The sequence below is a fragment of the Tachypleus tridentatus genome, chromosome 4, assembly GCF_004210375.1.
Source record: "Tachypleus tridentatus isolate NWPU-2018 chromosome 4, ASM421037v1, whole genome shotgun sequence".
NCBI lineage: Eukaryota > Metazoa > Arthropoda > Merostomata > Xiphosura > Limulidae > Tachypleus > Tachypleus tridentatus.
The window spans coordinates 58,983,915-59,011,822 of record NC_134828.1 but is presented as its reverse complement, the minus strand read 5'-3'; the positions used below and the strand labels follow the sequence as shown (position 1 = coordinate 59,011,822).

Here is a 27,908-nt window from a genome sequence, read left to right as displayed (position 1 = left end):
CGGCATGGCCAAGCGTGTTAAGGCGTGCGACTCGTAATCTGAGGATCGCGGGTTCGCATCCCCGTCATGCCAAACATGCTCGCCCTTTCAGCCGTGGAGGCGTTATAGTGTGACAATCAATCCCACTACTCGTTGGTAAAAGAGTAGCTTAAGAGTTGGCGGTGGGTGGTGATGACTAGCTGCCTTCCCTCTAGTCCTACACTGCTAAATCAGGGACGGCTAGCACAGATAGACCTTGAGTAGCTTTGTGCGAAATTCAAAAACAAACAAACATACATTTGTGAACTAATTTCTAATATCGATTAAATACATCTAATTCCAGGTAAGGGGAAGGCGGATATTCCACTTGTTATATCGATTGTCTACCACCTATTGAAATAAAATGTATTCGATATATATTTACTACAGAAATAACCAATGGCATCAAATCAAAGTAAAATTTTACCAAAGCATTTGGAATTTAATTTTGTCGTTTAAGGGAAGAGTTTGAAATTATGAAGTTAAAGTGTTTTGAACATGAAGACTGATAGAGAATAGTAAATTTTATTTAAAAATCAATTGAAATCTAATTACTACGCAAATGTTTCAAAGATTTTGATACATATAGAATTATCTTATTTTGTTTATAAAATGATCTTCATTAGTAGAAATTTAATACAATGCTTTCTATGCACTATTCAGTGAAGCACGTTTCATATGCATTGAAAATATCTGGGTAACACTAATTCCTTTTTCACAATCTTTTAAATTTCAACAAATAAGTAACCAAATAAATTAAAAGTGAATACGGTTCCCATAAATTGTTGCGTCGGACATGATATAAATTCATTGTTTCTGTTGGGAATATTATTCATCGACATTGGGTAAAACGTATCTGTTAATTGATTTCATATTATCCAGAATGAACAATTTATATTTTGTCCACCACAAGTATCTAAACCTTATTAGAATCCCTCACATTTACCACTGGGCGGGTGTGTCTTTATGAAAGTAGCAATAAGTTTAGTTCCACCAGTTACAGCTCAATGCTATAATAGTTATTAGAATAACGTCGAACTTAAATTAGAGGTTTATTGTTGGTGAGTATTTTTTCCAGCAAAATTAACAAAGAATGCTAGAAGTCAAAATGAGATGATAGCATTAACATTTTTAACAACTTGAAAAATCTCTTTACGTACATTGAGTTTTAGAAACAAAACATGATTTGAATGTGTTTTAATAATTAATTATATTCTAAACTTCTAATACAACATCCCTCTTTAGATTTAATAAGATGTATATATTTTAATGGGATTGCTTTTCTTTCGATTAGAAGTTTTCAAGCCGTATATTTTAAGAGATATTTACATGAAAATGTAATCAATGCAATATTTTTACAAATAGAAGTGAAGTGTTGTTTAGCCAATAATTTAAGACTTGCAGAAGTTTGCTAAAGTATATTTCAGGTTTTGATATTTCTTATGTGGCACAGCGACATGTCTGCGGACTCACACCGCTAAAAACCGGGTTTCGAATCCTGTGGTGGGCAGAGCGTAAATAACTCATTGTGTAGCTTTGTACGTAATTACAAACAAGCACAATTATTTATTATATCATGTGCGAAGACAATACAACAAGAAGACAAAAGGCATGATAGTATAACAAAGTATAACCAGGTGGTTAAGGCACTTGACTTCTAATATGAGGGTCGTGGGTTCGAATCCCCGTCACACCAAAAATGCTCGCCCTATCAGCCGTGGGAGTGTTATAATGTGACATTCAGTCTAACTCTTCGTTGGTGAAAAGAGTAGCCCAAGAGTTGGCGGTAGATGGTGATGACTAGCTTCCTTCCCTCTAGTCTTACACTAAAAACTTAGGGGCGGCTAGCTATTTACTCCAAAAGAAATATTCAAAAGAGCTTTCTTTCAAATATATAATTTTGTGATCAACACATCCAAATACTACAAAGTATTCATAAAGGACGGCGTATTGTTACATGCGTGTGACTATCAGCAAAGTGTTCATGTCGATTTCAAGTAGCACGTCCAATAGTGTCTGTGTTTTCTTGGAGTTTCCTTTTAGTAAGAGCGAGGAACGAACCAAACGGTCTGTTGAATAAAAAATATTATGTCATATATTCGATATACAGTCTAAAATAAGTTAGTAATAATACCTGTTGTGTGTTTGTATACATTTATTATTCCTACATTATATATGTTTCAAATATAAAGCCTACATAAACATTATTTTTAGTAGTGTAATGAAAAACAATGACGTTATCTTTCAATATTACCTACTGATTATGTTTTCTTAATAGACTTTTTTAAAAATTCTATAGTTGGAGACAACTCATGCAGAACTGGTATTTTGGGTGTATGTGTATGTGAAAAGACGTAATAACACAACATTTGCCTTAGTAGCATATCCTTAAGCATCGAGTTTTTACAATAAATATACAATCTGACATTGCAGCTTGCCCTTACTACAAGAATATGTTCCTCTTAGCTTCATATATGTCAACCGTCCCTGTTGAGTTATGTTGACCTAGTCACACTCACCCTTTTTCTTTATCCACAACTTATCTATAGAACAATTTACCCACTTTAGATATATACATTTGACACACTTTTCCCATTAGGAATCTCTTGATGCAAAACCTGTTTCCAAAGTAAGTCATCTGTATTCTTTTCATGTACTAACGTACATGTTTCTATTTGCAATTTATTTACAACATAAGAAACAATGTTTTCTCTGTCATTAAGTTTTTAATCAATGACATAAGTGTGTGTTAGTTTTAAAGATTCATGTTTTCTAAAGATTATTAGTAAATATCTGTAAATGCACGAAGGTGAGATCTTTATTTTGGTAAATATTACCTATCCTTCTTCTGGAGAATTTTGTTCAATAAAGTTATCTTAATAACAGTGAAGTCTGTTTCTTTTAGAGTAAAGCCATACTATATTTACCTCGGGGAATCGAACCTTACATTTTAGAGTTGTAAATCAGTAAACTTGTGTTTCATCGGGGCACAGATGACAAGGAAGAAACAAGAATCTCCACTTTTCTCCAAAATAGGTTTTGTCACAGACCTGCAGTGTATTAGAAAATACAGTTCAATTGCATGTGACCAATTTCATTACATACATTCTTTATTTGCAGCTTATATAAACAAACTATTTATGGTAGTTTACTCTCGTGTATTGAAAAAACAATAACCTTTTCGTTATTTTTTAACATTGCCTACGGGTTATGTTTTCATAATAATATTATTAACACTTCTATAGTTGAAGACAATTCATGCAGAACTAGTATTTTGGGTGTGTGTGGGTATGTGTAAAGATGTAATAACACAACAACAAGAACAACAATTTAAGAGATCAGGTAATTATTTTGCACCATTTTTAATCTGTACAGCCACATGTTTTATCTTGACAGTTAACCTTGAGAAATATATGCGTTTAAAATTTTCACCAGGCTCATAATTTGGTACTGGGGAGTTTATTACTTAGTCAACATGGAATACAGGTAACCAAGAAAGTTCAAGGAAACTTTATCAATCACTTGTAGAATGTAACTAGCACTTAAAACAGTTAAACATGTGCAAAGCTAATAGCGATTATTTTTAAACTGTTTATCCTGCGCAATAGTATTGAAATACTGATTTAAAGCACGAAAATAATGAGCTAAGGTATTTGCATCAATATGATGTGGAAGATCTCAGAGCTCTTATATAAAGATTTAGAAATATCATACAATTTTATTTGGATTAAAACAATACCAATACATAAATATTGCTCAAAGGAGAGAGAACCGAATTTAATTGTTATGATAGAATGCTGATATCAAAATAAACACGACTTAGTTTGCTTTTCAAATTGTAAGAAACCGAAGAAGTTGAAAATGTAGAATTTTGTAAGGGTTTTATTATTTAAAACCTGAATTAAAAATTTTTGTATTCTAAAGTGGTGCTACTGAGTCATAGCAACCTAATTATAAATGATGAATTGAAATAAAAACATTTTCAAGTTTAAGAAAAAAATATTGTATTTCTATACTAGAAAGAGTCTTAAAATATTAGTATTATTAGTATAAAAATTGCTTCATTTCTTTCTAGCGGCAGCTGCTATTTAGATATAATTGCAAGCACTTCAATAAAAGTAACCATTTCGAAGAAATAGTTACATCAAACAAGTCAAAGTTTTGAACATATATAGAGGTTGGCTTTGTTATATGAAATCGATTTTTGAAAATGCAGTTTTATGAAGTTACTTGACAGCCACAATTGATATAAATTAGCAGTGCACGGTGTGTATCAAAACTATATGTTTACATTACTTAGAGTTTCGTAGGTAATGCAATGTCAAAGAAAAATGATAACTTTTGGAGAGGGTATGTAACAGTTCATTCTGATGCAAAATATTCATATACTCAGTAAAATGTTTTTAATTCGTAGGTTTGCCATTTACTTAGTTGCTTTGGAAAACAAAGGTATATGGATCAAGTTTGGAACCAGAACCATCTCACAAATGGACTTGAAAAGTGTCGTATTCAACAATAGTAAGGAACTTGCAACGTTTCGTAACAGGTGTAAATCTACGAACATAAAAGTCAATGGGAAAATGCATTTATGTGTCCCAGTGACATAGTCAAGAAGGACCTCTGTTTGAAAACGGGATGAGTACGTCCCAGTGGTTAGCGTGTTGGTCTGTGGATCTGAGGATCCAGGGTTTGCATTCGTTTATCACCAAAAGCAACCACACCCCTGCTTTTGGAACGTGAGTACGTTAGGATCGTGGTTGTCAAATCTCATTATTCGATTAGAGTAGCTAACCATCTCTTGGTGGTATTAACTAACAACCTTTCACTAGTATGTTACTTCATAATTAAGAATGGCTAGTGTTTTAATGAGGGACATGTTGAACCGTCGCATGTCTCAAGTAGCTGCAAATTGAACTGGTATTTATGTTTTACCACAAGGAAGTTACTTTCCGTCGCGTCCATATATTTCTCTTCTATCAGTTTGATTGATTTGAGGGAAGTTAAGCACAAAGCTCCGCGATGGGCTATCTGTGCTGTGCCCATCACGGGTATTGAAACCCGGATTCTAGCGTTCTAAGTCTGTAAACATACCGCTGTACCACTTGGGGGGCTGTTCGATCAGACTATTGAAATGCGTACTTGATAGCTAAAAGGAATATTTTTAATTGGATTAAATTTTATTTTTGAAGTATCATAACTTTTAAATGAACAAGTGATCAATATGTGAATACACTTGTTTAATTTCTTCTCCAGTACTTCTAGCATGCGTATACAAAACGTTATACATCCATATTAAAAATACGAGTATGTAAACTCCATATTTTGTAATGGACATGAAATTAATTGTTATGCTCATTATCAACTTATATAGTTATACTGACGATAAAAACGCAAGAAAAAATAGTTAATAAAACCGGCACTACACTTAATGCTATTTTATGCTTACATTTGCAGTAATTGAAAAGAAAAAGTGTAAAAGATGGCAGCTATCTTAGTGTCTAAACAAAGTAGTGTTTGTCATGAAACTTTCATGGTTATGGGATGATATTAACAACTTTCTTTTTGTTTTGTTTTTAATTTCGCGCAAAGCTACACGAGAGTTATTTACGCTAGCCGTCCCTAATTTAACAGTGTAAGACTAGAGGGAAGGCAGCCAGTCATCACCACTCACCGCCAACTCTTGAACTCTTGGGCTACTTTTTACTAATGAATAGTGGGATTGACCATAACATTATAACGCCCCTACGGCTGATAGGGCAAGCATGTTTGGTTCGACGGGGATTCGAACCTGCGACCCTCAGATAACAAGTTGAACGCCTCAACCCACCTGGCCATACTGGGCCACTAACAACTTTCACCGGTAAACGAATTACTTTTATTTATTTGCGTAGTTTAGAAATATACAGCGTTTCGATAGGTATTAAATACATATATATTTCTTAAAGGTTTTTTTTTAGTCTTAAATATAGCTTATCCATTATATATTTTCTTTCTACTTTATAACTTCATTACTTCTTATTTGTTGAAACTATTATGATTAAAAAGACATAAACATTTGCAGATAAGAATATTGTATTAAAAATCTCATATGTAATTATACATACACTGTAATACTGTCTTAAAATATTGATGAAAGTAAAATAAAATATAATTATGAATGCTAAAAAAATCACTGTATTTAATAACAATATTTAATAACTTATTATATCCTAATAAAGACTGGTGCCACAAAAAATAAACCATTTTCGATACTAATAATACTAAGGACTGTATAGGAAAACCTTAATGCTTCACACCTCCAACATACGAAACATGCTCGTCCTTTCAGCCATGGTGGCGTTATAATGCTACGGTCATTACCATTATTGGCTGGTAAAAGAGTAGCCCAAGAGTTGGCGGTGGGTGATGATGACTCGCTGCCTTCCCTTTAGCATTACACAATTAAATTAGGGACGGCTAACGACACACTATAACGTCCCCACAGCTGAAAAGGCGAGCATGTTTGGTGCGACGTTGATGCGAATCCGCGACCATCAGATTACGAGTCGCACGCTTTAACCCTCCTGGCCATGCCGGGGCTAGAATCTTGTTAAAAGATAATTCACAGATAAATTTTACAATTACACTTTTTCATTTGTGTTAGTGGTACAAGAAATTCTTTCCTTATAAGTGCTAATATATATCTATCTAAAGTAAGAGTATGATCTTTCTGAGCTTAATAAATATACAAAAATATTTCAAGCGCCACCAGGTTCCAAACATCCTATATTTTTATACAATATTTTCGGTTTCATTATGTTGGTGGCGTTTTCACAGCTTTAGCATCACTCTCAGTCAACGGCTCTTCGCTTAGTGGGGTGCTCAGAATTATTTCTTTGACTTAGACGTTTAAGGGAAAACAGCTTACAGGTAACACATGTTAAAATGACACTTCTAATTCGTGCTAATGGTGCGTCACTGCTACTGCATAAATGGATTAACGAGATTCCAACTGTTCCTATCTACTATCTAGCGAAACCATAGCCAGGGGAACGGGCTTGGAGATATTAGTTTGTTATTTATATGCAAAAACGGCTCGTTTGGGTTGAGAAAATATTTTACATAGAAGAGCGAACAACGTTTCGACCTTCTTCGGTCATCGTCGTTTTGAATTTCCGCGTAAAGCTACACGAGGATTGTTTGCACAACAGTCCCTAATTTCGCAATATAAGACTAGAGGGAAGGCAACTAGTCATCACGTCCCATCGTTAACTCTTGGAGCCACTCTTTTAGAAAAGAATAGTGGAATTGACAGTCACATAATAACGTAGATAGGTAGATCTGTTGCTATAAGCACACTTTCTTTTCTTTACTGATCACTGGACTACTTTTCGTGAAGAGCCACATTTAGGATAGTCGAATGGCTCACATTATTTACTCTATAATCAGTGATGCTAATCGTTCTCTTGCTTCCTCTAGCTCCATTTTTAGCACAACCCTTCTCTTAAAATAACATGATAAACAATAAAGGTAAATGCTTACGTGCCTTTATTCCTTCTCTAATGAATTGTACAAATTATGAAAACAATTATCTATAATATTTTCTATGGCGATTCCTTCATTGTGAAAGAGCAAATCAATATTCAATTACAAGTACATTCTAAAATATTATGTATAATTAGTAAGGCCTAACAAAATTTATGTTTTCTTTCGTTATAGATTTGTAGTGAGTAAAACCAGCCGAAATACAAATTACATTAACGTTAATTAGCTGCTTTTCCAAATTAAACTCATATAGGTTTACTTTTTCTATTTCAATTTACTAATAACCGAGTTATTTATTTTAACCAACATTTACTCTTCATAAACAGATTTTTCTAAACTATCCATGCACCAAATTAGTTATTTGTCCATAAGGTTTTCTAATCCCTAAGAACAGATGGGTTACACAAACAAATTTTAAAAGAAATATCATCGATTTTGTTACTAAAAATTACTGCAGACACTTCTTGTGCATTTTACTCGGAAAAAATAATTACACCGCATGTTTTTAACAGTTCTTTACACTATTTGTTGTAAGAGATAAAAGTATAAAATGTATGAATATGAGGCAATATTGTAGACCCTAAAGGTAGTGAAAGTTATGAAGACAACTTGATAATTTCAAGGTTAATTTGTACAATGCTTGATGAATTGACTGCTGAAAACTTGAAGTAGTGTCATGTTACATCATCTGCATTAACAATATCGTGTCTGATTTATTGTTTTCAAATTTTCTTTCTGAAGTTTTTGTTCATATTACTTGGTCTTTAAGTTTTGCAATTGTAACACAAATTGATATACTTCAAAATTGTTGAAAAAATATTTTTATAGACACAATCCATTTCATCTGGAGAAAGAGTGGAATTCAGGATATGGTTTAATCTTTATTGATATCAAGCAGATAAAATGTGACCCTTGTAATCTCATTACATAACTGTGTAAGAGGATGAGTTGCTTTAATAATATTGAAGTACTAGCAGGATAAAGAAGCATCTTCAAAAAAATAACAAGAACAGATCCTTAACGTAAACAAGTGAACTCGAAATATAATTTTACCATTTTGTGCATATAGTGACTTATCCACACACACACACAAAATACTTTTAATAATTATTAGAGAGTTATGTTATTCTAGTATATTTTATTTTGTAATAAGTGAGTGGGCCTGTATTGTTGACAAAGATAATGATAGTTATTTCCAGAAATTTTAAAAGCATTGTTACAAATTAAACCCAGAAAGTAGCTTAGAATACGTACTTGTTATGATAAACTTTGTATACCCGTATATATTTTTTATATATTATAATAGTTTTATTAAACTTGGTAATAGAAGTGTAAAGAGATGCTTTTGACATTCAGACTCATTAGACATCTCACACACTGTTACTTCTGTATTGGGCCCGGTACGGCCAGGTGGTTAAGGCACTCGACACACAATCCGAGGGTTGCGGTTTCCAATCCCCGTCACACCAAACATGCTCGTCCTTTCAGCCATGGGGCGTTATAATGTGACGGTCAATCCACTATTCACTAGTAAAAGAGTAATCCAAAAACTGTCGGTGGATGGTGATGACAAGCTACCTTCCCTCTAGTCTTACACTACAAAATTAGGAACGACTAGCGCTGATAGTCCTCGTGTAGCTTTGCGCGAAGTTCAAAACAAACCAAACTTCTGTACTACTAGATAAATCACAGTATAACAAATTTTAACGAAACGTATAAAGCTAACCCTGAAATTTGTTTATACTTCTTTTATATGTTGATACAAAGGTAAATGTGGAAATCCTTATCTACTAAATGGAAAAAAACTCATTTTATAAAAACAGCTTTCACATACAGTAGCTACAAGATATTCTGTTACTTCTAGGATTAGTTAATAAAATATGTTTTTCTTTATTGGCCAAGTGAAGAAAAAAATAGAGTGAGATACAATTTCAAGTGCTAATGGTTGTCTGCTTAACAAAATTGAATGGTTTTTATGCACTTTAGATATGAAAGGCTTCTCTGCCCCTAATTTCAGAATTGGACGATGGAGCGTGCACATATATTTCTCTTATAGCAAAGCCACATCGGGCTATCTATTGTGGTAACCGAGGAGAATTGAACCTCTGATTTTAGCGTTGTAAATCCGAAGACTTACCGCTAGCCCAGCGGGAGACGGACAGTAGAATACATTTGGGTTATTTAAAGATGAATTGGCTTTAATAATTGCAATAAATGTTAAAAACAATTCTCTACGCATCATACTTTGAATATAGGTATTTCATGATATATTGTACTTCTTAAGAAAGTCATTTTCAATATTTTAGGAACATTAATTTCCAACTCAGTAAAGTATAAAATTTCAAAGAGTTCCGCAAACAAACAACACCCAGTTAAAGTTTTGAATACTGAGTTATTCTGATATTTCTAAGATATATAAACAGTATATCAACCATTATTAAGAAACGCGAATAACGATTTCAATATATAATAACAGATATAAACTCAATTATATGAATTTATATATATAATCATTAATTTTTTTCATCATTGGTTTAAAGTCTGATATTTTCAAGGTTAAAAAACTTGAACTTATTAATAGAAATAAGACGATAGTTGTTTTTTACTGTCTACTAATAGAAAAGACAATTCAGGTTACAACCTAGAAAATATTAGACTTTGAAATGTTGATCAAAATACAGTACATGAAAGTTTTTACAATAAATAAATGATTGAAAATTAAAAGTTGAGGACCAAATAGTAGTAATGATATAATTATCTGTTTCCATGTTTCATAACTAATTATTAAAACTTTTAAAACACTAAAAAGTTATATCAACAAAAAATAAAGAAAATGAATGATAAAATACAAACTTACAATTTCAGATCCTACCTGTTAAGTTTTAAACAATGAGATCTATCATTAAAACAAAATATTTCATGAATTGTTTTTCTTACGATTATTTCTCTATCACGTTACAGATTAGTTTGGTTATCTAACTGTTAGTTTCTCATGAAATATAAAATATCAAACCTTGTTTAAAGAAAGAGCAACTGCATTATTTTATCATATTATAAATTCACGCGACAGTATTCATGATTGCTTGTGTCTTCTAACGTTTTAATGATTTGAGATTAGAGGTTTTGAGCTAATCTTTGTAAAAAGGGTGATTATACAGTTAAAATACCAAGTAAGTTTACAGCAAAACAACGTAAACCTTTTAATTCCATTTCAGTCATAAACATTTACTTAGAAATTGGCGTTTTAACCGAACATCCACAATTTCTGTATTAGTATTTTCAAACGAAGCTCACAGAAGTTTTTAGCAGAATTTCCCTTTTCTATAAGTATATGTCTGACTCCTGGTTGGAATAAGTGTCACAACCAAGAATATCAAACATATCTCACAGCGAAAGGATCCCTCATTTTTTTTTATATCTAGGACTGTGGAACTGTTTTAACGCCAACTATAGATCCTCTGATAAACTAAAATTCATCTGTTAAACAAATTTGAAAAAAACACATTAATTTTTAGGAGTAAAATGTTCATTATTTATGTATGAAAAACATAATATAAAAATGAATCTGCACAACATGTAATTTATAGATATAACCTTTGCACTCTTTTGTTCCTGGAAAGAGAAATTGCAGTTACTCAGTAAGTTTCAATATTCATAGTTTTTTTCAGTCTTCCAATGCCGTATTTGTTAAAGGTCTATCTCATGCATGACAAGCTGAGAAATGCTGCGTTGAGCAACATCAGAACTATGCAATCAAGATAAATCAGTAATGGAGGATATAGTTCAATAGTATTTGTGTAAACATAGGCTGAGAAAGTTTTTTTATACACCGATAGCTATATTATTTCATAATAACAACTAAACAAGATAAATATACTTCACATTTCCTCGAAGCTGGGATGATAAAAATTGATACAGTCACTCAAAACTACATTTCTCAGCTAGTTACGGTACAGGTTAAAGTACAACATTATAGAGTTGTAAAACTAGCAAAGATTCATTTGTTAGGAACAAATATATTTAGTTTGCAACATTTGAATATTGTTTTCACAAAGTATTTCCTGTATCCAAACAGTTGTTGCGTTAAAAGCGTAAATTTGGTTTTGCCAAATATTACTGGTATCGTATTCATGAATAATTGATAAGAGATAAGTTATAACTGGAATGTGAAAACCAATGATTTGTTTAGGGGATTGTTTTTAAGTGACTTGCTCTGACAGGGAAATAAATGTTAACTTAGCTCTTAGATAACTGAGCAAGAGAATAAAACATTGAACAGTTTAATTCCTTGTCTCACCAATTCAGAGTCTTAAAGCTACTTATGTTAAAATAAGTAGCTGTTTGGAGTTTATTTGGTGTATGTGTGAGAAATTTATTTATTTAAGCAAAGTCACTCGAGAGTGTGGGCATACATTACTACCAGTATGTTATAACCCTTCCAAACTGGCTTTGATAACACAGGCCAGCGAACTTAAACTTCATGAAAGCTGTTTTGATTTTAATAATAGATTTTCCATAATTCAACTACGGAGAACTCGAATATAATATCTATATATTTTTTGTCATGTAAGGATATATATATATATATATATATACAAATCGGGAAGGAAAAAAGAAAACCTCTCACTTAAATCAAATTTATCACAAATGTAACAGAATATATTCGAGCTATTTGCACAACCTCTTGCTGCCATAGCAACGAATAAAAATAATGAAAAAAATATAATGTGAAAGTGCACGATCAAACAAATACTATCCAGAAATGACACGTCATACTTCCTGTTAACCGTTCATATATTTGTGGCAGATTTCTCGTGTGCTTTAGAATGCTCGATAAGACTCTCACGTTGTAATTGGTTAAGGGAGATATATAGCCAATGGTTGTCAATATTTTAAGCATAACAACATATGATTCGATTTCGATGAAAATAATTCATTTGTGTAAAAGTCATCTAACATTTTGCGAAACAAATGTCAGAGAAAAACTGTTATCACTTTTGGATTCAGTGTACAGGAACAATTGCAGAACATTAATACATTTTCAAGATAATAAAACCATCGCAGGCCTGTGTAACCTATAATTACAAAAAAAATTCAAAAGAAAGATTAGTAATTTAGTGCTCTAACAAAATGGTGTTTTTCTACAATTCAATCAATCACTTAAATATCCTTGTTTGTTGACTAGCATGTTGAAAAATTAACAGGTTTATGAACTAATTTTCTCACTATCCATAACTAAATAGGTAATTACTTCAGGTACAATACCTTTATTAATTGAACTGATTTTGAAGTTATCTTATTTCAGAGGGTTTTACTGCACTATAAACCAAGTTAAAAATAAATTCAGAAAATTACCTCTGTATAAATGATCATGGTTGTCTGAATACTTGGAAGTGTAATATTTGTTAAGTCACTAGAAGGAGCTGAGACTAAGCTACGGTAACTGGTTTATGGACATGATTAGGAATTTTCCGGCTCATTTCTGTTCCCATTGGGATTACAATGTGGAGACTTTATTGGCAATGTCAATCTTGGAACATACTTACAATAATCCTGTACAATACAAACACTGTGAACAGTGGCATTGCTATCCTGGAACACAAAGGTATTGCCAAATCTTGGCTTAACATATGACCGAAATATCGTTTCCATGTGATATCTGTAAGAGACGCCACTGACGTTTCCCTGGATGATATGAAAACCGGTTTTACACCATGACGAATAGTCATTTAGTACACTACTTCCTATAGGTTTCTTGTGAGAAAGGCATTCTTTCTTCATCTGTTCTTCATGCAAACGACGAACACGAATTCAATCAACAACTTTAACAAGCCGAAAAGATGACTCATCTGCAAAAATGACATGTCACTTTTTAATAAGTTGGCATGCTGTCTTATCCAAATAATACGGTAACAGCGATGAATTATAGTTTATATCAGTTTGCAGATAGCGCCCCTCTTGTAAAAGAACTATGTTTGGTCACTGTCTTTTTGAATAACCTGGAATGAATGTGTCCATGTTATTTCTGTACTAAGGTGTTGCAAGACGTTTTTGACGTTAAAGTCTTAACCTGATAAAAACATGATCATCTCTGGCAGTAGTTTCTCGACGTTTATTAAAATAATTTTCTGGAACAACGTTTCTTGTGGCCTAATAACGTTTCAGGATTTTAAATACAGTACATGGGGGTGCTCTACTGTTTTGGGAGTATACATCTGCCTCGTAACATTTCTGGACAGGAGAAAAATTTAACATGTTATAACTTCTGGCACGTGCCAAGGCATGACTCTATACCAACTATAGAGAAACTGCCTGAGCAAAGCGTTGATCTGTTTCGTAAAAGGTTATATCAAAAATACACTCCTTTATACAAAACAGGTATGTATGTTTTGACGAACAAATGATCTAAATAATTTTTACAAACAGAGAATAACAATTTGTACATGGTACGCTACCTTACGGGCACTTTCTTAATAACAATTAAATGGATGTAGACAATAAGATTAACATAGAAAAGTGTGCAAACATATTGGCCAAGACTGTATTCCCGATCACTAAAAATAGAAAACTTTTGGTTCGCTTAGCTCTGCTGTTGCATAGCAAATAGGTTGGGGCTTATATTAGGTAATCCAGAATCAAATGTCAGAATTCTCACGATGATATTTAGAAGCTGAATATTAAGTAATTTATTGTTGGTTGGTTGGTTTAATCCAACGTTTGTCGCTTACGAGGCGTCTTAATTGTCTGCTGTTTCAAATCTACTAAAAGTAAGTTTTGCAACCCTCAAGGCAACATGGACAAGATTTTCCTTTACGATTTCAAACTTGGACGAAAAGCTACCGAAAGTACACGGAACATCAACCAGGCATTCGGCCATAAACCACTTATTGGACGTACAGTTCAGCGTTTGTTCCAAATGTTTTGACATGGAGACGAAAGTCTTGACGACCACGAAGGTTGTGGAAGGAAGCTATCCTTAGATGAAAACATATTATGGGAAACATTTAAGACAGACCCTCGCACAATAGTACGTGAGCTTGCAGAAAAGAGCTAGGCACAAGCAAATCAAGCATTGCCAACCATCTGAGTGTGACTGGAAAGACGAAAAAGTTGCATAATTGGGTTCCGCTTTAGTTGATTGAAGATCAACAAAATCGGCGTTATGAGACTTGTCAAGGATGATGCTCCAACAATTGTACGAATTGGGAATCGAGGTTTTACCTCATCCACCTTATTCCCCAGACTTTTCCCCAACAGATTTCCAGTTTTTCAAATACTTTGACAATTTTTGGAACAACAAATGCTTTCAAAATTAGGCAGCTACAGAAGAAGTTTTCAGGGAGTTCACTGACCTTAGAAGCTCTGATTTCTATAGCAGGGGTATAAACAGAATCGTTACATTTCAGCAAAAGTGTATTGAAGCAAATGGTGCTTACTTTGGTTAAAGCATTTTTTATAACACTGGTTTATTCTTTTTCAAACTTCGCTGTTCAAAAATGACATTTATTTCTGGACAATCTAATATAACATTAATCATAGGGGTTAGATATCCATGACTGGCACATTGAAAATAAACCGTTGTTTAGTTTTGCACTTAAAAACAAACAATGTTTAGCTCAAGCAATTCAATAATATCAAGAATGTCTGGTAAAAAATAATTAAAATACAAAATTATTATGAATGAAACTTATGGTATACAACAAACTAACAAGGAGTATTTAATATTATAAAACAGTTCACAAGAAAGAAAAAGGATTTAATGGTTAAAGTGTATTGAATCATTATATATTGTTTGGTTCGACTGTTACAGACAAGTTTTGAAGGAAGTTAAATAAAAAATACATTTCTAATTATCGCTTGAAAAGTTAGAGTTATTCTGACATTAACAGTTAACCAATCTTAGCTTTGACTAACACTAAAAGATCCCCAATAACTAGCGAAAAGGAAAAGTTATCTAAATGGACAACACTGTTAATTTTTAAATGTGAGATAATACTATAAACTGTTCACCATTCAGTGATAAGTTACCCAGTTAGTTACCGCCAGTTGTTAGTGAATTTGATCTAACACTAGAAGATACCTGGTAATAAGTTAATCATTTAGCTATCAACGGTTGTTGCTACATGTAAACTAACAATAGAAGATTCCAAATATTCAGTGATAAGTTATCCAACTAGCTGTCACCAATTGTTGCTGCATCGGAGCTAACACAAGAAGGTCCAAATTATTCAGAGATAAATTACCATAGTTATCATCAATTGTTGGTGAATCCGAACTAACATTAGAAGATACCTAGCAATCAGTGATAAGTTTCCCAGGTGGGGTAAATAAAACAGTTATTTCTGAACATAAATAACATTAGAACAACAATTTTGCCTGTAGTGACAACATTAGAACAACTATTCTGCAGATATAAGTTTCCAAAGTGATTAATGCTGGTTCTAGATGTGAAAACGTGAAAAAAAAAACTAACTCATGAAGCATGATTACAACTTTTAGTTTAGTATATAAAGAGCTCATATAAAACTCATTTCTCCCTTTTTTAAAAATAAATGTAATGAACAATTTAAAAAACACATGAGTAATTTATATTAATATTAAGTTTAATATAATCACATTATATCTATATAAAATGTAAGATCTATACATACAACTTAGTCTAAGGAATTAGCACATAAATGTTTACATTTAACCTTTGAATTTTATCCTTCTATCATAACTCTAAACTGTAACTGTAAACTAACATTTAAAACTGGTACTAAAATCATGATCTGCCGTTTTATTTGCAACTAAAATTACTAAGCTGACTAGTATCTATATATCTTATTAAACCTTTAGGATAACCCTGCCAACTTTCTTCAAACTATCTCCAAAAACATTGTTATTGTTACATGTTTGTTTTACTTTAAACTATTTGAAATTTGTTGCCACAAATTTCACTTTAAAAAAGAAGCCTGCCACTTCTAGTGCTAACTTTTTTACGTTTTGTTTTTTATTTTGATGAGCAAAATTTCTTAGACTGTTTCTGAGTTTCACTTTAAGCCATAAAACGTAGGCAGGTTTAAACTGTAAAGTCATAAACAATGGAAGGAAATTAACTGTCTGGAAGAGTCATTCTGCATGTAGAAATATGCAGTTGAAAGTTAAATATAAATGTTTAATGAAATCCTCGCAAATTAAAATTGTTATTGCTTATGAACAATTGAGAATATAATTTGTGTATATTAATTCAGATCATATCATAACTTGACCTATTTCTAAAAACGTAGAATAAAGGGATTCTATTGACTGCTTAAAACTTTTTATGAATAATTAGATACTGTATCTAAATGAATATCAGTGATATTATCTGGAGTTCCTCGTTTAATGACAAAATTTCCAGGTTTGAGCAGTTACTATTCATGAACTATGATAACAGTTTTTTTTTAAATAATAAGTATTAATGAGCTATATGTATTAACTCAGAATAGGTTTTACTCTGGTTTTTTTTTTGTGTTGTCAGGTAGCTTAGACCACGTGAACGTTGCTGCATTTAACTTATACCATTACCTGCATTATGTAACGAAAATTTTACTTTTTCTTATTCCTGGACAGAAAGTGTTATCTTTCAATTGCTTGTGCTTAAAGTAAATGGAGAAAACCTATTTTTTCTCTAAACTTTGCTTTTGTGACCTGGGTAATGAAATTTTCAAATCTACCCATTTTACAGAACATTACAGGTAGATTCGGTGCTGCGTAGCTGATAGAAAATCTTCTCGAACTTATAAGAATTTTCAAGAACTTTCTAGAATGTTGTAGAACTTCTCTTGTCAAGATGGGTTCTGTTTTCGCCACAATGTATCCGATCTGTGCGAGGCAATTGGAATTGCCTGTAACCCGAACGAGTGGCGCCTCTTCAATGATAGCTCATCTAGAAGCCTCAAAGCTGTGATGCTCCATAACGGGAATAAGTATTTGTCTCTTCCCCTGGCTCATTCGGTGCACCTCAAAGAGGAATACAACAGCGTCAAGATCTTGCTAGAAGCCTTGAAGTATGATGAGTATGGCTGGGAGATTATCGGCGACTTGAAAACGGTGGCATTCCTGATTGGTCTCCAAGGAGGCTTTACCAAGTATTCCTGTTACCTTTGCCTCTGGGTCAGCAAGGACATTGCAGCACACCACAACAGGAAGCACTGGCCACAACGGACTGAATTCTCTGTGTGGAGGTGCAATATCAAGTGTGAGCCACTAGTGGACCTCCAGAAGGTGTAGTTTCCACCATTGCACATAAAATTGGATCTGATGAAACAATTTGTCACAGCTCTTGATAAGGATTCTGCCGCCTTCAAGTACCTTCGAGACTTCTTTCCTAAGCTGTCTGAGGCAAAAGTCAAAGCTGGTGTCTTCGTTGGACCACAAATAAAGAAGATCCTAGAGTGCACAGAATTCCCCAAAAAGCTCAGTAGGAAGAAAAAAGAAGCTTGGGGCAGCTACGTCGCAGTAGTTCGGGGATTTTTGGGCAACCACGAGGCCGAAAATTATGTGGAACTTGTTGAGGCTGTGGTGAAGAAATACGGCAAAATGGGCTGCAGGATGTTCCTGAAAGTCCATATCCTTGACGCTCATCTTGATAAATTCAAGGAGAACAAGGGAGCATACTCAGAGGAGCAAGGCGAGTGCTTCCATCAAGATATACTGGACTTTAAAATCGCTACCAAGAAGCGTATAACGAAAACATGATGGGAGACTGAATTTGGGGGCTGATACGTGAAACTGATTCACATTACAGTCGCAAATCTCGAAAAACTACTCACTTCTAAATATTTTTGTACAACTTTAGTATAAATACATGTAAATCTTGGTCCATATGTTGTTTTATTCAGACCTTATGTAAATGAAAATTTGCAAATTTGCCCCGTTTTTATATAGAAAATAGATTAATTTCTAAATTTCATTATCTAAGACACAAAAGCAACATTTGAAGGGAATAATGGCCATTTTCTGTACTGTTACAACATAAGCAATTAAGAAATAACACATACTATCCAGGAACAAAATTTGTGTTACATAATACTATCATTTCTTTATACCAATAGACATTTATCTATACTTAAATCACCATCAGTATAAAACTTCTTTTTTTCCGAAACAGATTCAATTCTCTATCGTTTTGTTCACCTAAATAAAACAAAACAAACAAGTTCCTTACTTCTGAACATTGCATCAAATCTTAACATATTGATTACAAAACATAGTTTATTTAATTTGTTAATCTTCCAAAGCTAGGTATGAAAATATTTGTACTACAAATGTTTAGAAATGAGTTTAATTTGTAAGATGTAACTTAAACTTTTCATCTTCAATATTAAAAAGTTACTTAGTTCTTATCATGAACTGGATACCGTATATTTCGTCCTTACATATAAGATTACTTAAAAATACACTTTCAAGTACGTGTTGTATTTGTGCGAGACATGAAACTTTTGGTGTTAGTTTAAATTGCTTCTTCTTTAACTATCGCATAGTTTTCTGTGACATGTAAAGGTTTTTAAATAATTTAAGTCAAAATATTTTTAAATGTTAGTGATGTGCATCTGGTAGGAAATTTCACTTTATTAAATGTAAAGTCAGGAATGAAATAAGTTGGGAATAATTTAACAGATTAACTAACAAAACACTTCATTAAATTACGCATTGTAAAGATTTCAGACTTCGTGACTGTTTTTATAAAAGTGTTTTACAGATAGTGTTTTCATATCAATGAAACCCAATCATGATAAATCTCGTCGGAATGGGTAGAACAATTATAACAGAACAAGGTGCTAAAAACTCATAGCAAATTAACTAACTTTACGTTTTGAAGAACAAATAGAATGGATTTTCAGATTAATAATCTGCAATGATGGGGACTTCAATCCGATCCCAAGTTTCCAGTACAAAATGATCTCTTTTTAAAGCTGCAAGATTTTGGTTTCTTGATATAAAATGAAAATTTTCTATAGCTGTAAATATTTTCCTCTCCAACTAATTTCAGCCAACAACTGCTAATACATTTACTGTATATCAAATGTGATATGTTTTAATACAAATGTTGGGATATTCTGTAATTGAACTGTTGTAACTTATCTTCTTTCTCTCCTTTGTATTTAATACAGTTGAAAGAAAATAAGGATAGGAGAAATCTAACGTAAATGTTTACTCCACTTTGATGTCTCGTAAGTAAATAAACTTATGGAAAACTTTAAGGTTACAGAGATTAGTTTGAAAAAAAATTCAAAAAACGTGTAATATATTGCACTGAAAATAAAGTAATGAAATTAATTGAAACATGAAGTTTTATGCAAACATCTTTCCTCAGGTAGTTGGTTTTTGACTTACAGTTCAAAAATGTCTTGTTTTGCTTATTCAACTGTTTGTGTGTCTGATGCACATCGGGCCTATTATAGCCAAATGGTTAAGGCACTCGACTCGTAACCCGCGCGTTCGAATACCCATCACACCAAACATGCTCGCCGTTTCAGGCGTAAGGGCATTATCATGTGATGGTCAAATTCACTATTTGTTGGTGAAATAGTAGCTCAAGAGTTGGCGGTGGGTGGTGATGACTAGCTGACCTCCCTCTGGTCTCACACTGCTTAATTAGGGACAGATAGCGCAGATAGCCCTCGAAATTAAAACAAACAAACTGACACATATTTAAACAGTTTAGAATGTTTACCTCTTCTCAGTGGAAAATTTTTGAAAGTATTTATTTGGTTAACACTCACACCTGTATTTAGAGCAAGATTGATGACATGTTTTATACTAGGTCTTTGTTTTTCTCGCATAAAATACTTAACTTTTGAAAAGTTTCAGTTTTCTTATTCCACAACTTATATTATAAACACTGTTAGTTTCACGTACACTCAACCAAAAAGTTTAATTTATACATCCTTGAAATGAGGTAGTTTAGAACTAGCGGTTACACTTAATACCACTATTTCTACTGGGGATTGTATGAAAGCCCAGTACTTTTATAGGTGTTGTACTGGTATGGGAGCTTTTTGATTGATTGGATAACTAATGACAGTGTAAAATATCAACATGAGACAAACCTACAATGGAATTATTTTATATTTATTTTTAATATTTTTTCTCGTTATTTCAATAATTATTACCACTACTGTATATCAGGTATTTTGACTTCAATGTCAATTGTTGCTAAGCCAGAATAAGGAATTAATTTGAATTTATGTATACGTCTCACTTCAGATCAGCCGAGTCAGTACCATTGTATAACAGTATGGCCCTCAAAGAACCAGTGTTGAGCTCAGACACATATTGTATGGACACTAGCTTCTTCTAATTTTGGTGTTAAAAACAGACCAGTTTTAATTCGGCATGTTTAACTAGGATCAGAAGTTCGTAATAACATCTTGAAAAAATGTAACTTTGTCAACAACACTGTCTTATTCAGGTTTCATGCTACCACTTTATCAACAATTACTGACCAGTTCCAAGTCCCATGCTGTCATTTTGTAAACAGTTACTGACAAGTTTAAAGTCCTTATACCGCCATATTTGTCAGCAATTACTGTCTTGTTTTAGAGACCTATGCAGCCAGTTTATCAACCGTTACTGTTATCTTGTTCCAGATACCATGCTGCCCCTTCCTGATTAATTACTCTTTTTTTCTAGGTCCTATGATGCTACTTTTACCTACAATTGTTTTGTTCCAGGTCTCCATGGTGCCTCTTCTTCAACACTTAGAAACTTGTTTCAGGTAAAATTCTGCCTTTTTATCAATAATTACTGTTTGGTTTCTTGTCTCTTATACCATTAAAACTACTTCCATCGTCGAGTGTTCTGCATCTGAAGGTCGTGGTTATCCATTACTGGCTGAAGTAGCAATTATTGTGGTTTCAAAGTTTTGTGGAAGGACGGAAAAGTCAATATTAGGCCATAAACGTGGAGTCAGCTTCTAAATATCACGGTTTAGCAGAGCTAAAGTACAAATGTTTTCAGAGCTGTGTCAGGTGATTTGACTGTAATTGCTGTAGTTTCAGATTCTTCGACCATTTTTCTATGAACGTTTGGCCCGTTAATCTTCATCGGTTTGTTTTACATTCTTTCTCATTGTCTGGTTAACTATCTCAGGACATTCATCTAAGTTCATTTCAATGACTTTTTGGGGACAAGAGGTTCTCATTCCTAAACACAGCCTTCACTTTGCCAACTGTAATCTTGCTTCGGATTGTTTAGAACGTTCTGCTGTAAGTGTTTTGACACTTTAACAGGGAACATTGGATGTACCTTAGTCCAGTTTTAAACAATAAGTATGACGTGTTTGTTTGTTTTTTGGAATTTCGCGCATAGCTACACGAGAGCTAGCGCAGATAGCTGTCGTCTATTGCGTAATGTTATAGCTAATGAGGTGATCCAGATTATTTCAAATATAATCCCTAATACTACATTAAACGGGCATCTGTTAAGTTAAACATTAATAATTTAAGTATTCACAGCTACTTTTGCACGTAGCACCTTTTCAACTTATTAAAATATATGTTTAAAAACGGCTGGTATGGGTAGCGAAAGCACTAGTAGAGGAACGAACAACGTTTCGACTTTCTTCGATGACCGAAGAAGGTCGAAACGTTGTTTGATTTTTTACTAGTGCTGTCTCTACCCATACCAGTTGTTTTTAAATATATAATTTTCTCTACAAGTGGGTTTTCTCATCATCAAAGATTATTAAAATGTTATTTAACATGTTTATATGAGACTAAATAGATGAACTCATTTAGTATATATGTGTATAAAAGTAAAAATCTTAATAGGAATTGATATGTTAGTAAATCTCTACAACATGTAACTATAATTATTATTCTGGTTTGTTTGTGTCTTTTTTGAATTTCGCGCAAAGCTACACGAGGGCTACCTGCGATAGCCGTCCCTAATTTAGCTACTCTTTTACCAACGAATAGTGGGATTGACCATAACATTATAACGTCCCCATGGTTGAAAGGACAAGCACGTTTGGTGTGATGGGGATTCGAACCCGCAGCCCTGAAATTACGAGTCGAACGCCTTAACCTGAATAATATTTGGTTTCCAAAGAATAATATAGACGTACAAATAACTTCCTAGTCTCAGTGGGCACTGTTTGCCGTACTTGAAGATACTGGGAATTTAATCGAGTAATCGACTCATTAATAAAATTGTTTTTACCAATAACTTCAGACAATATACAGGGTGTCCCGTAAGTCTCTACCCATCCATATGTTATTATGTTATATTCAATAATACTAATGATGAGTTGAAGGCAGCTGTTACCGCGGCATTTGGAACAATAATCCCTGCTATGTTGAGGAAAATGTTTCACAGAACATGGCGTCGCATAATATTATGCAGCGAGAATGAGGGACAGTACACAGATACACTGAATACATAAGATATATGGATGGGTAGGGACTTACGGGCCACTCTGTATATTTAAATTTCAAACACTAAAATTTGGGGTTGTTACCTTTTGTGAATACGGCACAGGTAGCCTAGTGTGTCGATTTATAATAAAACAACAAACAAAATGGACGTAATCTACGAAATGTATATGAATTAAAATCAGTTTTCGTTTATAAGTATATAAAAATAAGAATATTTCTCAAAGTATTCCAAATACGTTTGGTTTCTAAAATTTAAGAAAACAGTAAATTTAATAGAAGGTTTAAAATGCCTATTTAACGTTGTGCTCTATTTCTTATATTAAATAAATAGGCATTGAACTTGGACTTATTTTAATGATTTAGTTTACCTCTAGTTTAAAGCAATAAAAAATCTATTGATTAAGTACTGAAAATAAGAAGAGAGTTAATAATCTTATTTTTCCAAAATAGGGTTTTTAATAATTCCTCTAAAGTAGTTTAAACAACATTTTAAGATGTTATTTTGCTTTTGAAAAAGTTTCATTAACATTCTTTTTACGTTTATCAATTGTCTTCATAATGATTGAACTTTAATATATTTTCGTTCTCACATTTTTAAACGATTTTAAATTTTACTAGATCTTCAAATAAAACTTTTTTATTGTGCGTGTGGGGAGAAGGGGCAAGATGTATAATACTTACAGATTCTCTTTAGCTCTCATTGTATATCTTCCGTAGTTATGAATTTTCTACCTTTCATCTTTCACAAACGTTCCTGGTCTAGCATGACTCTGGCATAAGTTGTTTTCTCTAGTTCGGGAACTTTCACCAAGAATAGAAGATATCAGTTGATGGCAGTTGATAGCTATTTTCATTTCACCCTCTTATTGGCTTCATTCCGAAGGTAGAATCAAACTAAAAACAGAGTCGCTTAGTATAGTGAACATTTCATTTTTAAATTATTTTGAAAACAGTGTCTAACCCGTGGATTAGCGGTAAGCCTGAAGGAGGCCTACAACGTTAAAATATCTGTGCGGTGGACACAGAGAAGATAGCTTATAATGTAACTTTAAACTTAAGATATAGAAACCAAAAATATGGACAGAAACAGTGGATTTATAAGTTTAAGACGAACTATGGAGTAGAAACAAAAAGTATAGTGAAATCAGCTTTTCACACACAAACTTCTGCTATTGCTTTAATATGTAAAATTATCCCGTACCTAGAATGATGCAAACTTTTTAATAACTAAACATTTTGTCTCTACAGAACGTTTAACTGTACTTACGCAACATAAGACGAAAATGATCACGAGATGAATGGAATGAATGATCAACGTTTAGTTCAAGGACCTTTGAAAGTCAAAGTTAGTCGAATGTGTGGTTAAAGATTAATTTAAAGATCTTCTAAAGCGAGAATTTACAATCGATGTTTAAGTTAAAGATCTTCGAAAGTTAATAGAAATAAGTGTTTACGGTAAACACAAAGCAGGACAATATGGTGGAACAACAATAGTTGTTCGTTGTTTACGATGGATAAGTGCATGGACTCCGTACAAATATACCTTTCAATATATATTGTTCTTTACGTAACATTACATTTCTTTTAATTAGCCTTCTGTAAAAAAAACAAACTTACTTACTCACTACTCGGCTAGTGTGAGTCACAAGTGTAAAACAAGTTACACATTCATTCTTGTGAATGTATATAAAATTCTGATCCCGTAGGACGGAAGTATGAACAATTGAGCTTCATTTCTTCTTCCCTACTTTTCTTTTTACAACGTAAGCTAAACCCAAGAGGCAACCCATCCTGTCCAACGTTGCTGTTGTTTTCACAGCAGTATTTTACAATGAATTACATACAATACCCATATTTAACATGACTATACTTGTTTATCTTCTGCTTCATAAATCAACAACTTTTAGTTTAAAGGAGGAAATTCATTAAATTGAAATTTATTATAATAATCTATCTAGATGAAATAAATAAAATTGATTTGTAAACTATGCATATGAAAAGAGCAATACTAGATATAGTGACGAATAAATATAATTATCTGAAACTGGTGGCATGCAACAGTCAATCATACTTCTCTGAACACACACACAACTTCATAAAATATATTTACTTTTTAAGATGTGACTTCCACATATATCACTTTGAATGATATTCTTAACAATGTTTACGAGTTATTGATTTCAAATTCTCGTATATTTAAAACGAAAGGTTTTATCACCCTCAGTTTCAGTAAGTCTTTGTATAACTCATACCAGTTAACTTTGGTTAACTTATGGCTTTTATTATACGCAAAACTACCAAGTCAAAAGATCTGAAACTAATTCCTACTATATATTTATATAATAAGGTTTTGCGTCTTACCTACTCATATGAAGTAAGCAAATAAAGAAAAAAACGACTTCTCTTTTTATAAAAAAATATTACTTTATAATTTGAAATAACATTTACTAGTCCTCTAACGTTCGTAAATTTCAACCGTTTGCATTATAACCTAAAATCCTTTCTCTAACGTACACTAATTGTTCTCTTGATCAGGATTCCAACATATTATTGTTTTAAATGCATTCATCTTTGACTTGGGGTGTATATAGTTTTTGGTTCCACAAAATGTTGGAATGTATCTCACTCGATTGTTGGCGTTTGGTGAGAAGTAGTCTTAACGTTTGTTCAAAGATGTCAACAGAACTCTATGGTTGAAAATGCACGTTTCAAATTCTGTCGGATTCAGGTCTGAAGAATGCGTTGATAACTGAAGCTCGCTGAAGTCACCGTCAAGCTTTTCGAGCCAATCATGGAGAATACACGATAAAGTTGTTGCATTATCATCTTGGAAAAGCTCAGTTCTATAAGGATGAAAACACAAATGTTTGGATGGAGATACTCTGCAAAAACGTTCAAGTATGTTCTTTTCCTATACTATCACGTCACTTCCGCCAGCTTCCAATTCCAGAACATGCCTCTCGTAGCTTCCCGATATTACTACTGTATCGTTAGCACAGCCAAGGTGATAGACAACGCATTAAACTATAACATACGCACTAATTCATTTATTGTCTGTTGCTTGGTTATTGGTTGCCATATTGTTGTTGTTTTTTCATGTGGTTGGTTAAAATTAACTGAATCTTGGCCACTGCTGATGGATTCTGTAAACTGAGACACGATGTGACGTCAATTACACCTTAACTCTAACAACTTTTCTTGATCAGTTAAAAGTGGTGTTGGGTCAGTTTTCCAAGTAGCAGGTATATTTTTTGTTTAATACCACTATTGATCGATTTTGATGTCACAAGTCTTTGGAAAGTTGCCAAAAGAACGTTTATTGCAATAACAGCTTTCCCACTAGACGGACACCAATTATCATGCTTCTCTGAAAGTCCGGTATTCCTGCTCTTACTTATTGTCTTGTAAACTACACATGATTAAAGTATGTCTTTGCATGTATACTGTTCAAGCTATTATTTGACATATCTCATGAGTAGTCTATTTTTAAAAAATAGAAAACCCAGGTGCTCTACAAAAATGTGTTTACGATGGCCAATCATTGCACAAGCATTTTTCTATATAGGAGTTGGTACATACAATACCAGTATAGTATTATAAATTCTCATTACATATTAAGCATATTTTGCAGAAGTTCTAATTTTGGCATCACGCGCAATTGATGGTATAAATAACGCTTAGATTATTGTTTTGTCTCTCGTGTCCAAGCCAGCCTAATTAGCCCTTATATTGAACGAAAGATTCGTGGGCAGTATATACGGCAGAGATAATGTGGTTAACATATTACTACGTATTCTCTGTTGCTTGTAAATTTTTAAAACACATGCTAATAAGCTCGACTCTTGTATAAATAAAGAAGGTTTAGCTGTATGAACCACAACTTCCTGTCTTAATGTACTAAAGCAACGCACTTGGCACAAACTTGTTGAAAAATACTAATCAACCTATCAATTATATCAGTGTGTTTTCTTATAACAAAGTCACATCGTGCTATCTGCTGTGTTCGCCGAAGGGAATCGAACCTTTAATTTTAGCGTTGTAAATCCGAAGACTTACTACTGTTCCACTGGGGGACCAGTTATATCAAGCTTTGTAATTATATACGACCTTAAATTAATTGTAATTTAAAACTTTAAGTAAAATTCCTTAATCAAAGAACCAATGATCAGCATTCGAAGTCGTTTGTCTCCATTTGCCTTTATCATAACCTAGTTTTTAAAATAAGTCAGAACGAGAACGACCTATATATTCAAATTTATCAACCATTATAGAACAATTTTAAACAGTTCAATATACATATCTTACACAAAAAAAATAAAAGTCAAAGCAGCCCATGTTTAATGTTATTTTCTAATGTGCTATATTTTTAATATGCAATGATATATTACAGAGTACATATAAGTACTGATTTTTACATATGGGACGAAATATTTCAGTGACTGGAAGTCAGATAAAACTGGAGTCAAAGAGAGACAGTGTTAGGGCGTATTAGTCGTGGGGTGTTCTGTTTTCTTTGATAACTTAAAATTAGTGAACGATTTCAACTTACCACTAGCCCAAAACATAAAGATAAGTTTGAAAATTTTCCCTTTGCCTTAAGAATTCCAGGCGGTTTCGGTTTAGGTGGATGGTCTCAGTATCAATTTTAAGCAGTAGCTTTGACTAAGCAAATACTACTTCACGTCTTAAATGAGCCGGTATCGAGAGATACCGCAGTTGTCAGAGTGGACAACAGGACAAAGCTGAACACTTGTGATCTGACGAAATGGGATGTCGATAGATTGTCTTTACTGCAATGCACCATAGCTGTAAATGGGACAGACTTCTACCTAGTCCTTTGTATGGGTGATAGGACATCTGCCATTTACCGAACATGCTTTCTCAGAACGTTGCGCAAAGATTAAACGTTTAAAGATTAGTCAAATTAACACTTCTCAAATGTTATCTGACTGCAGATTTTCA

At 33.1% G+C, this 27,908-nt stretch overlaps 1 long non-coding RNA gene across 2 annotated transcripts; it reads right to left on the bottom strand.

Moving 5' to 3' along the window:
* Positions 1-4: 4 nt before the first annotated feature.
* LOC143249206 (uncharacterized) lies at positions 5-27,908 on the bottom strand. 2 transcript variants are annotated; one of them, XR_013027626.1, is made up of 4 exons: positions 27,496-27,908; positions 23,628-23,840; positions 2,946-3,068; positions 5-2,087 (listed from the first exon to the last, which is right to left on the bottom strand). It is a non-coding gene; the product is annotated as an uncharacterized LOC143249206 (long non-coding RNA). The 2 variants fall into 2 exon arrangements; XR_013027627.1 differs by having other exon boundaries at positions 2,966-3,068.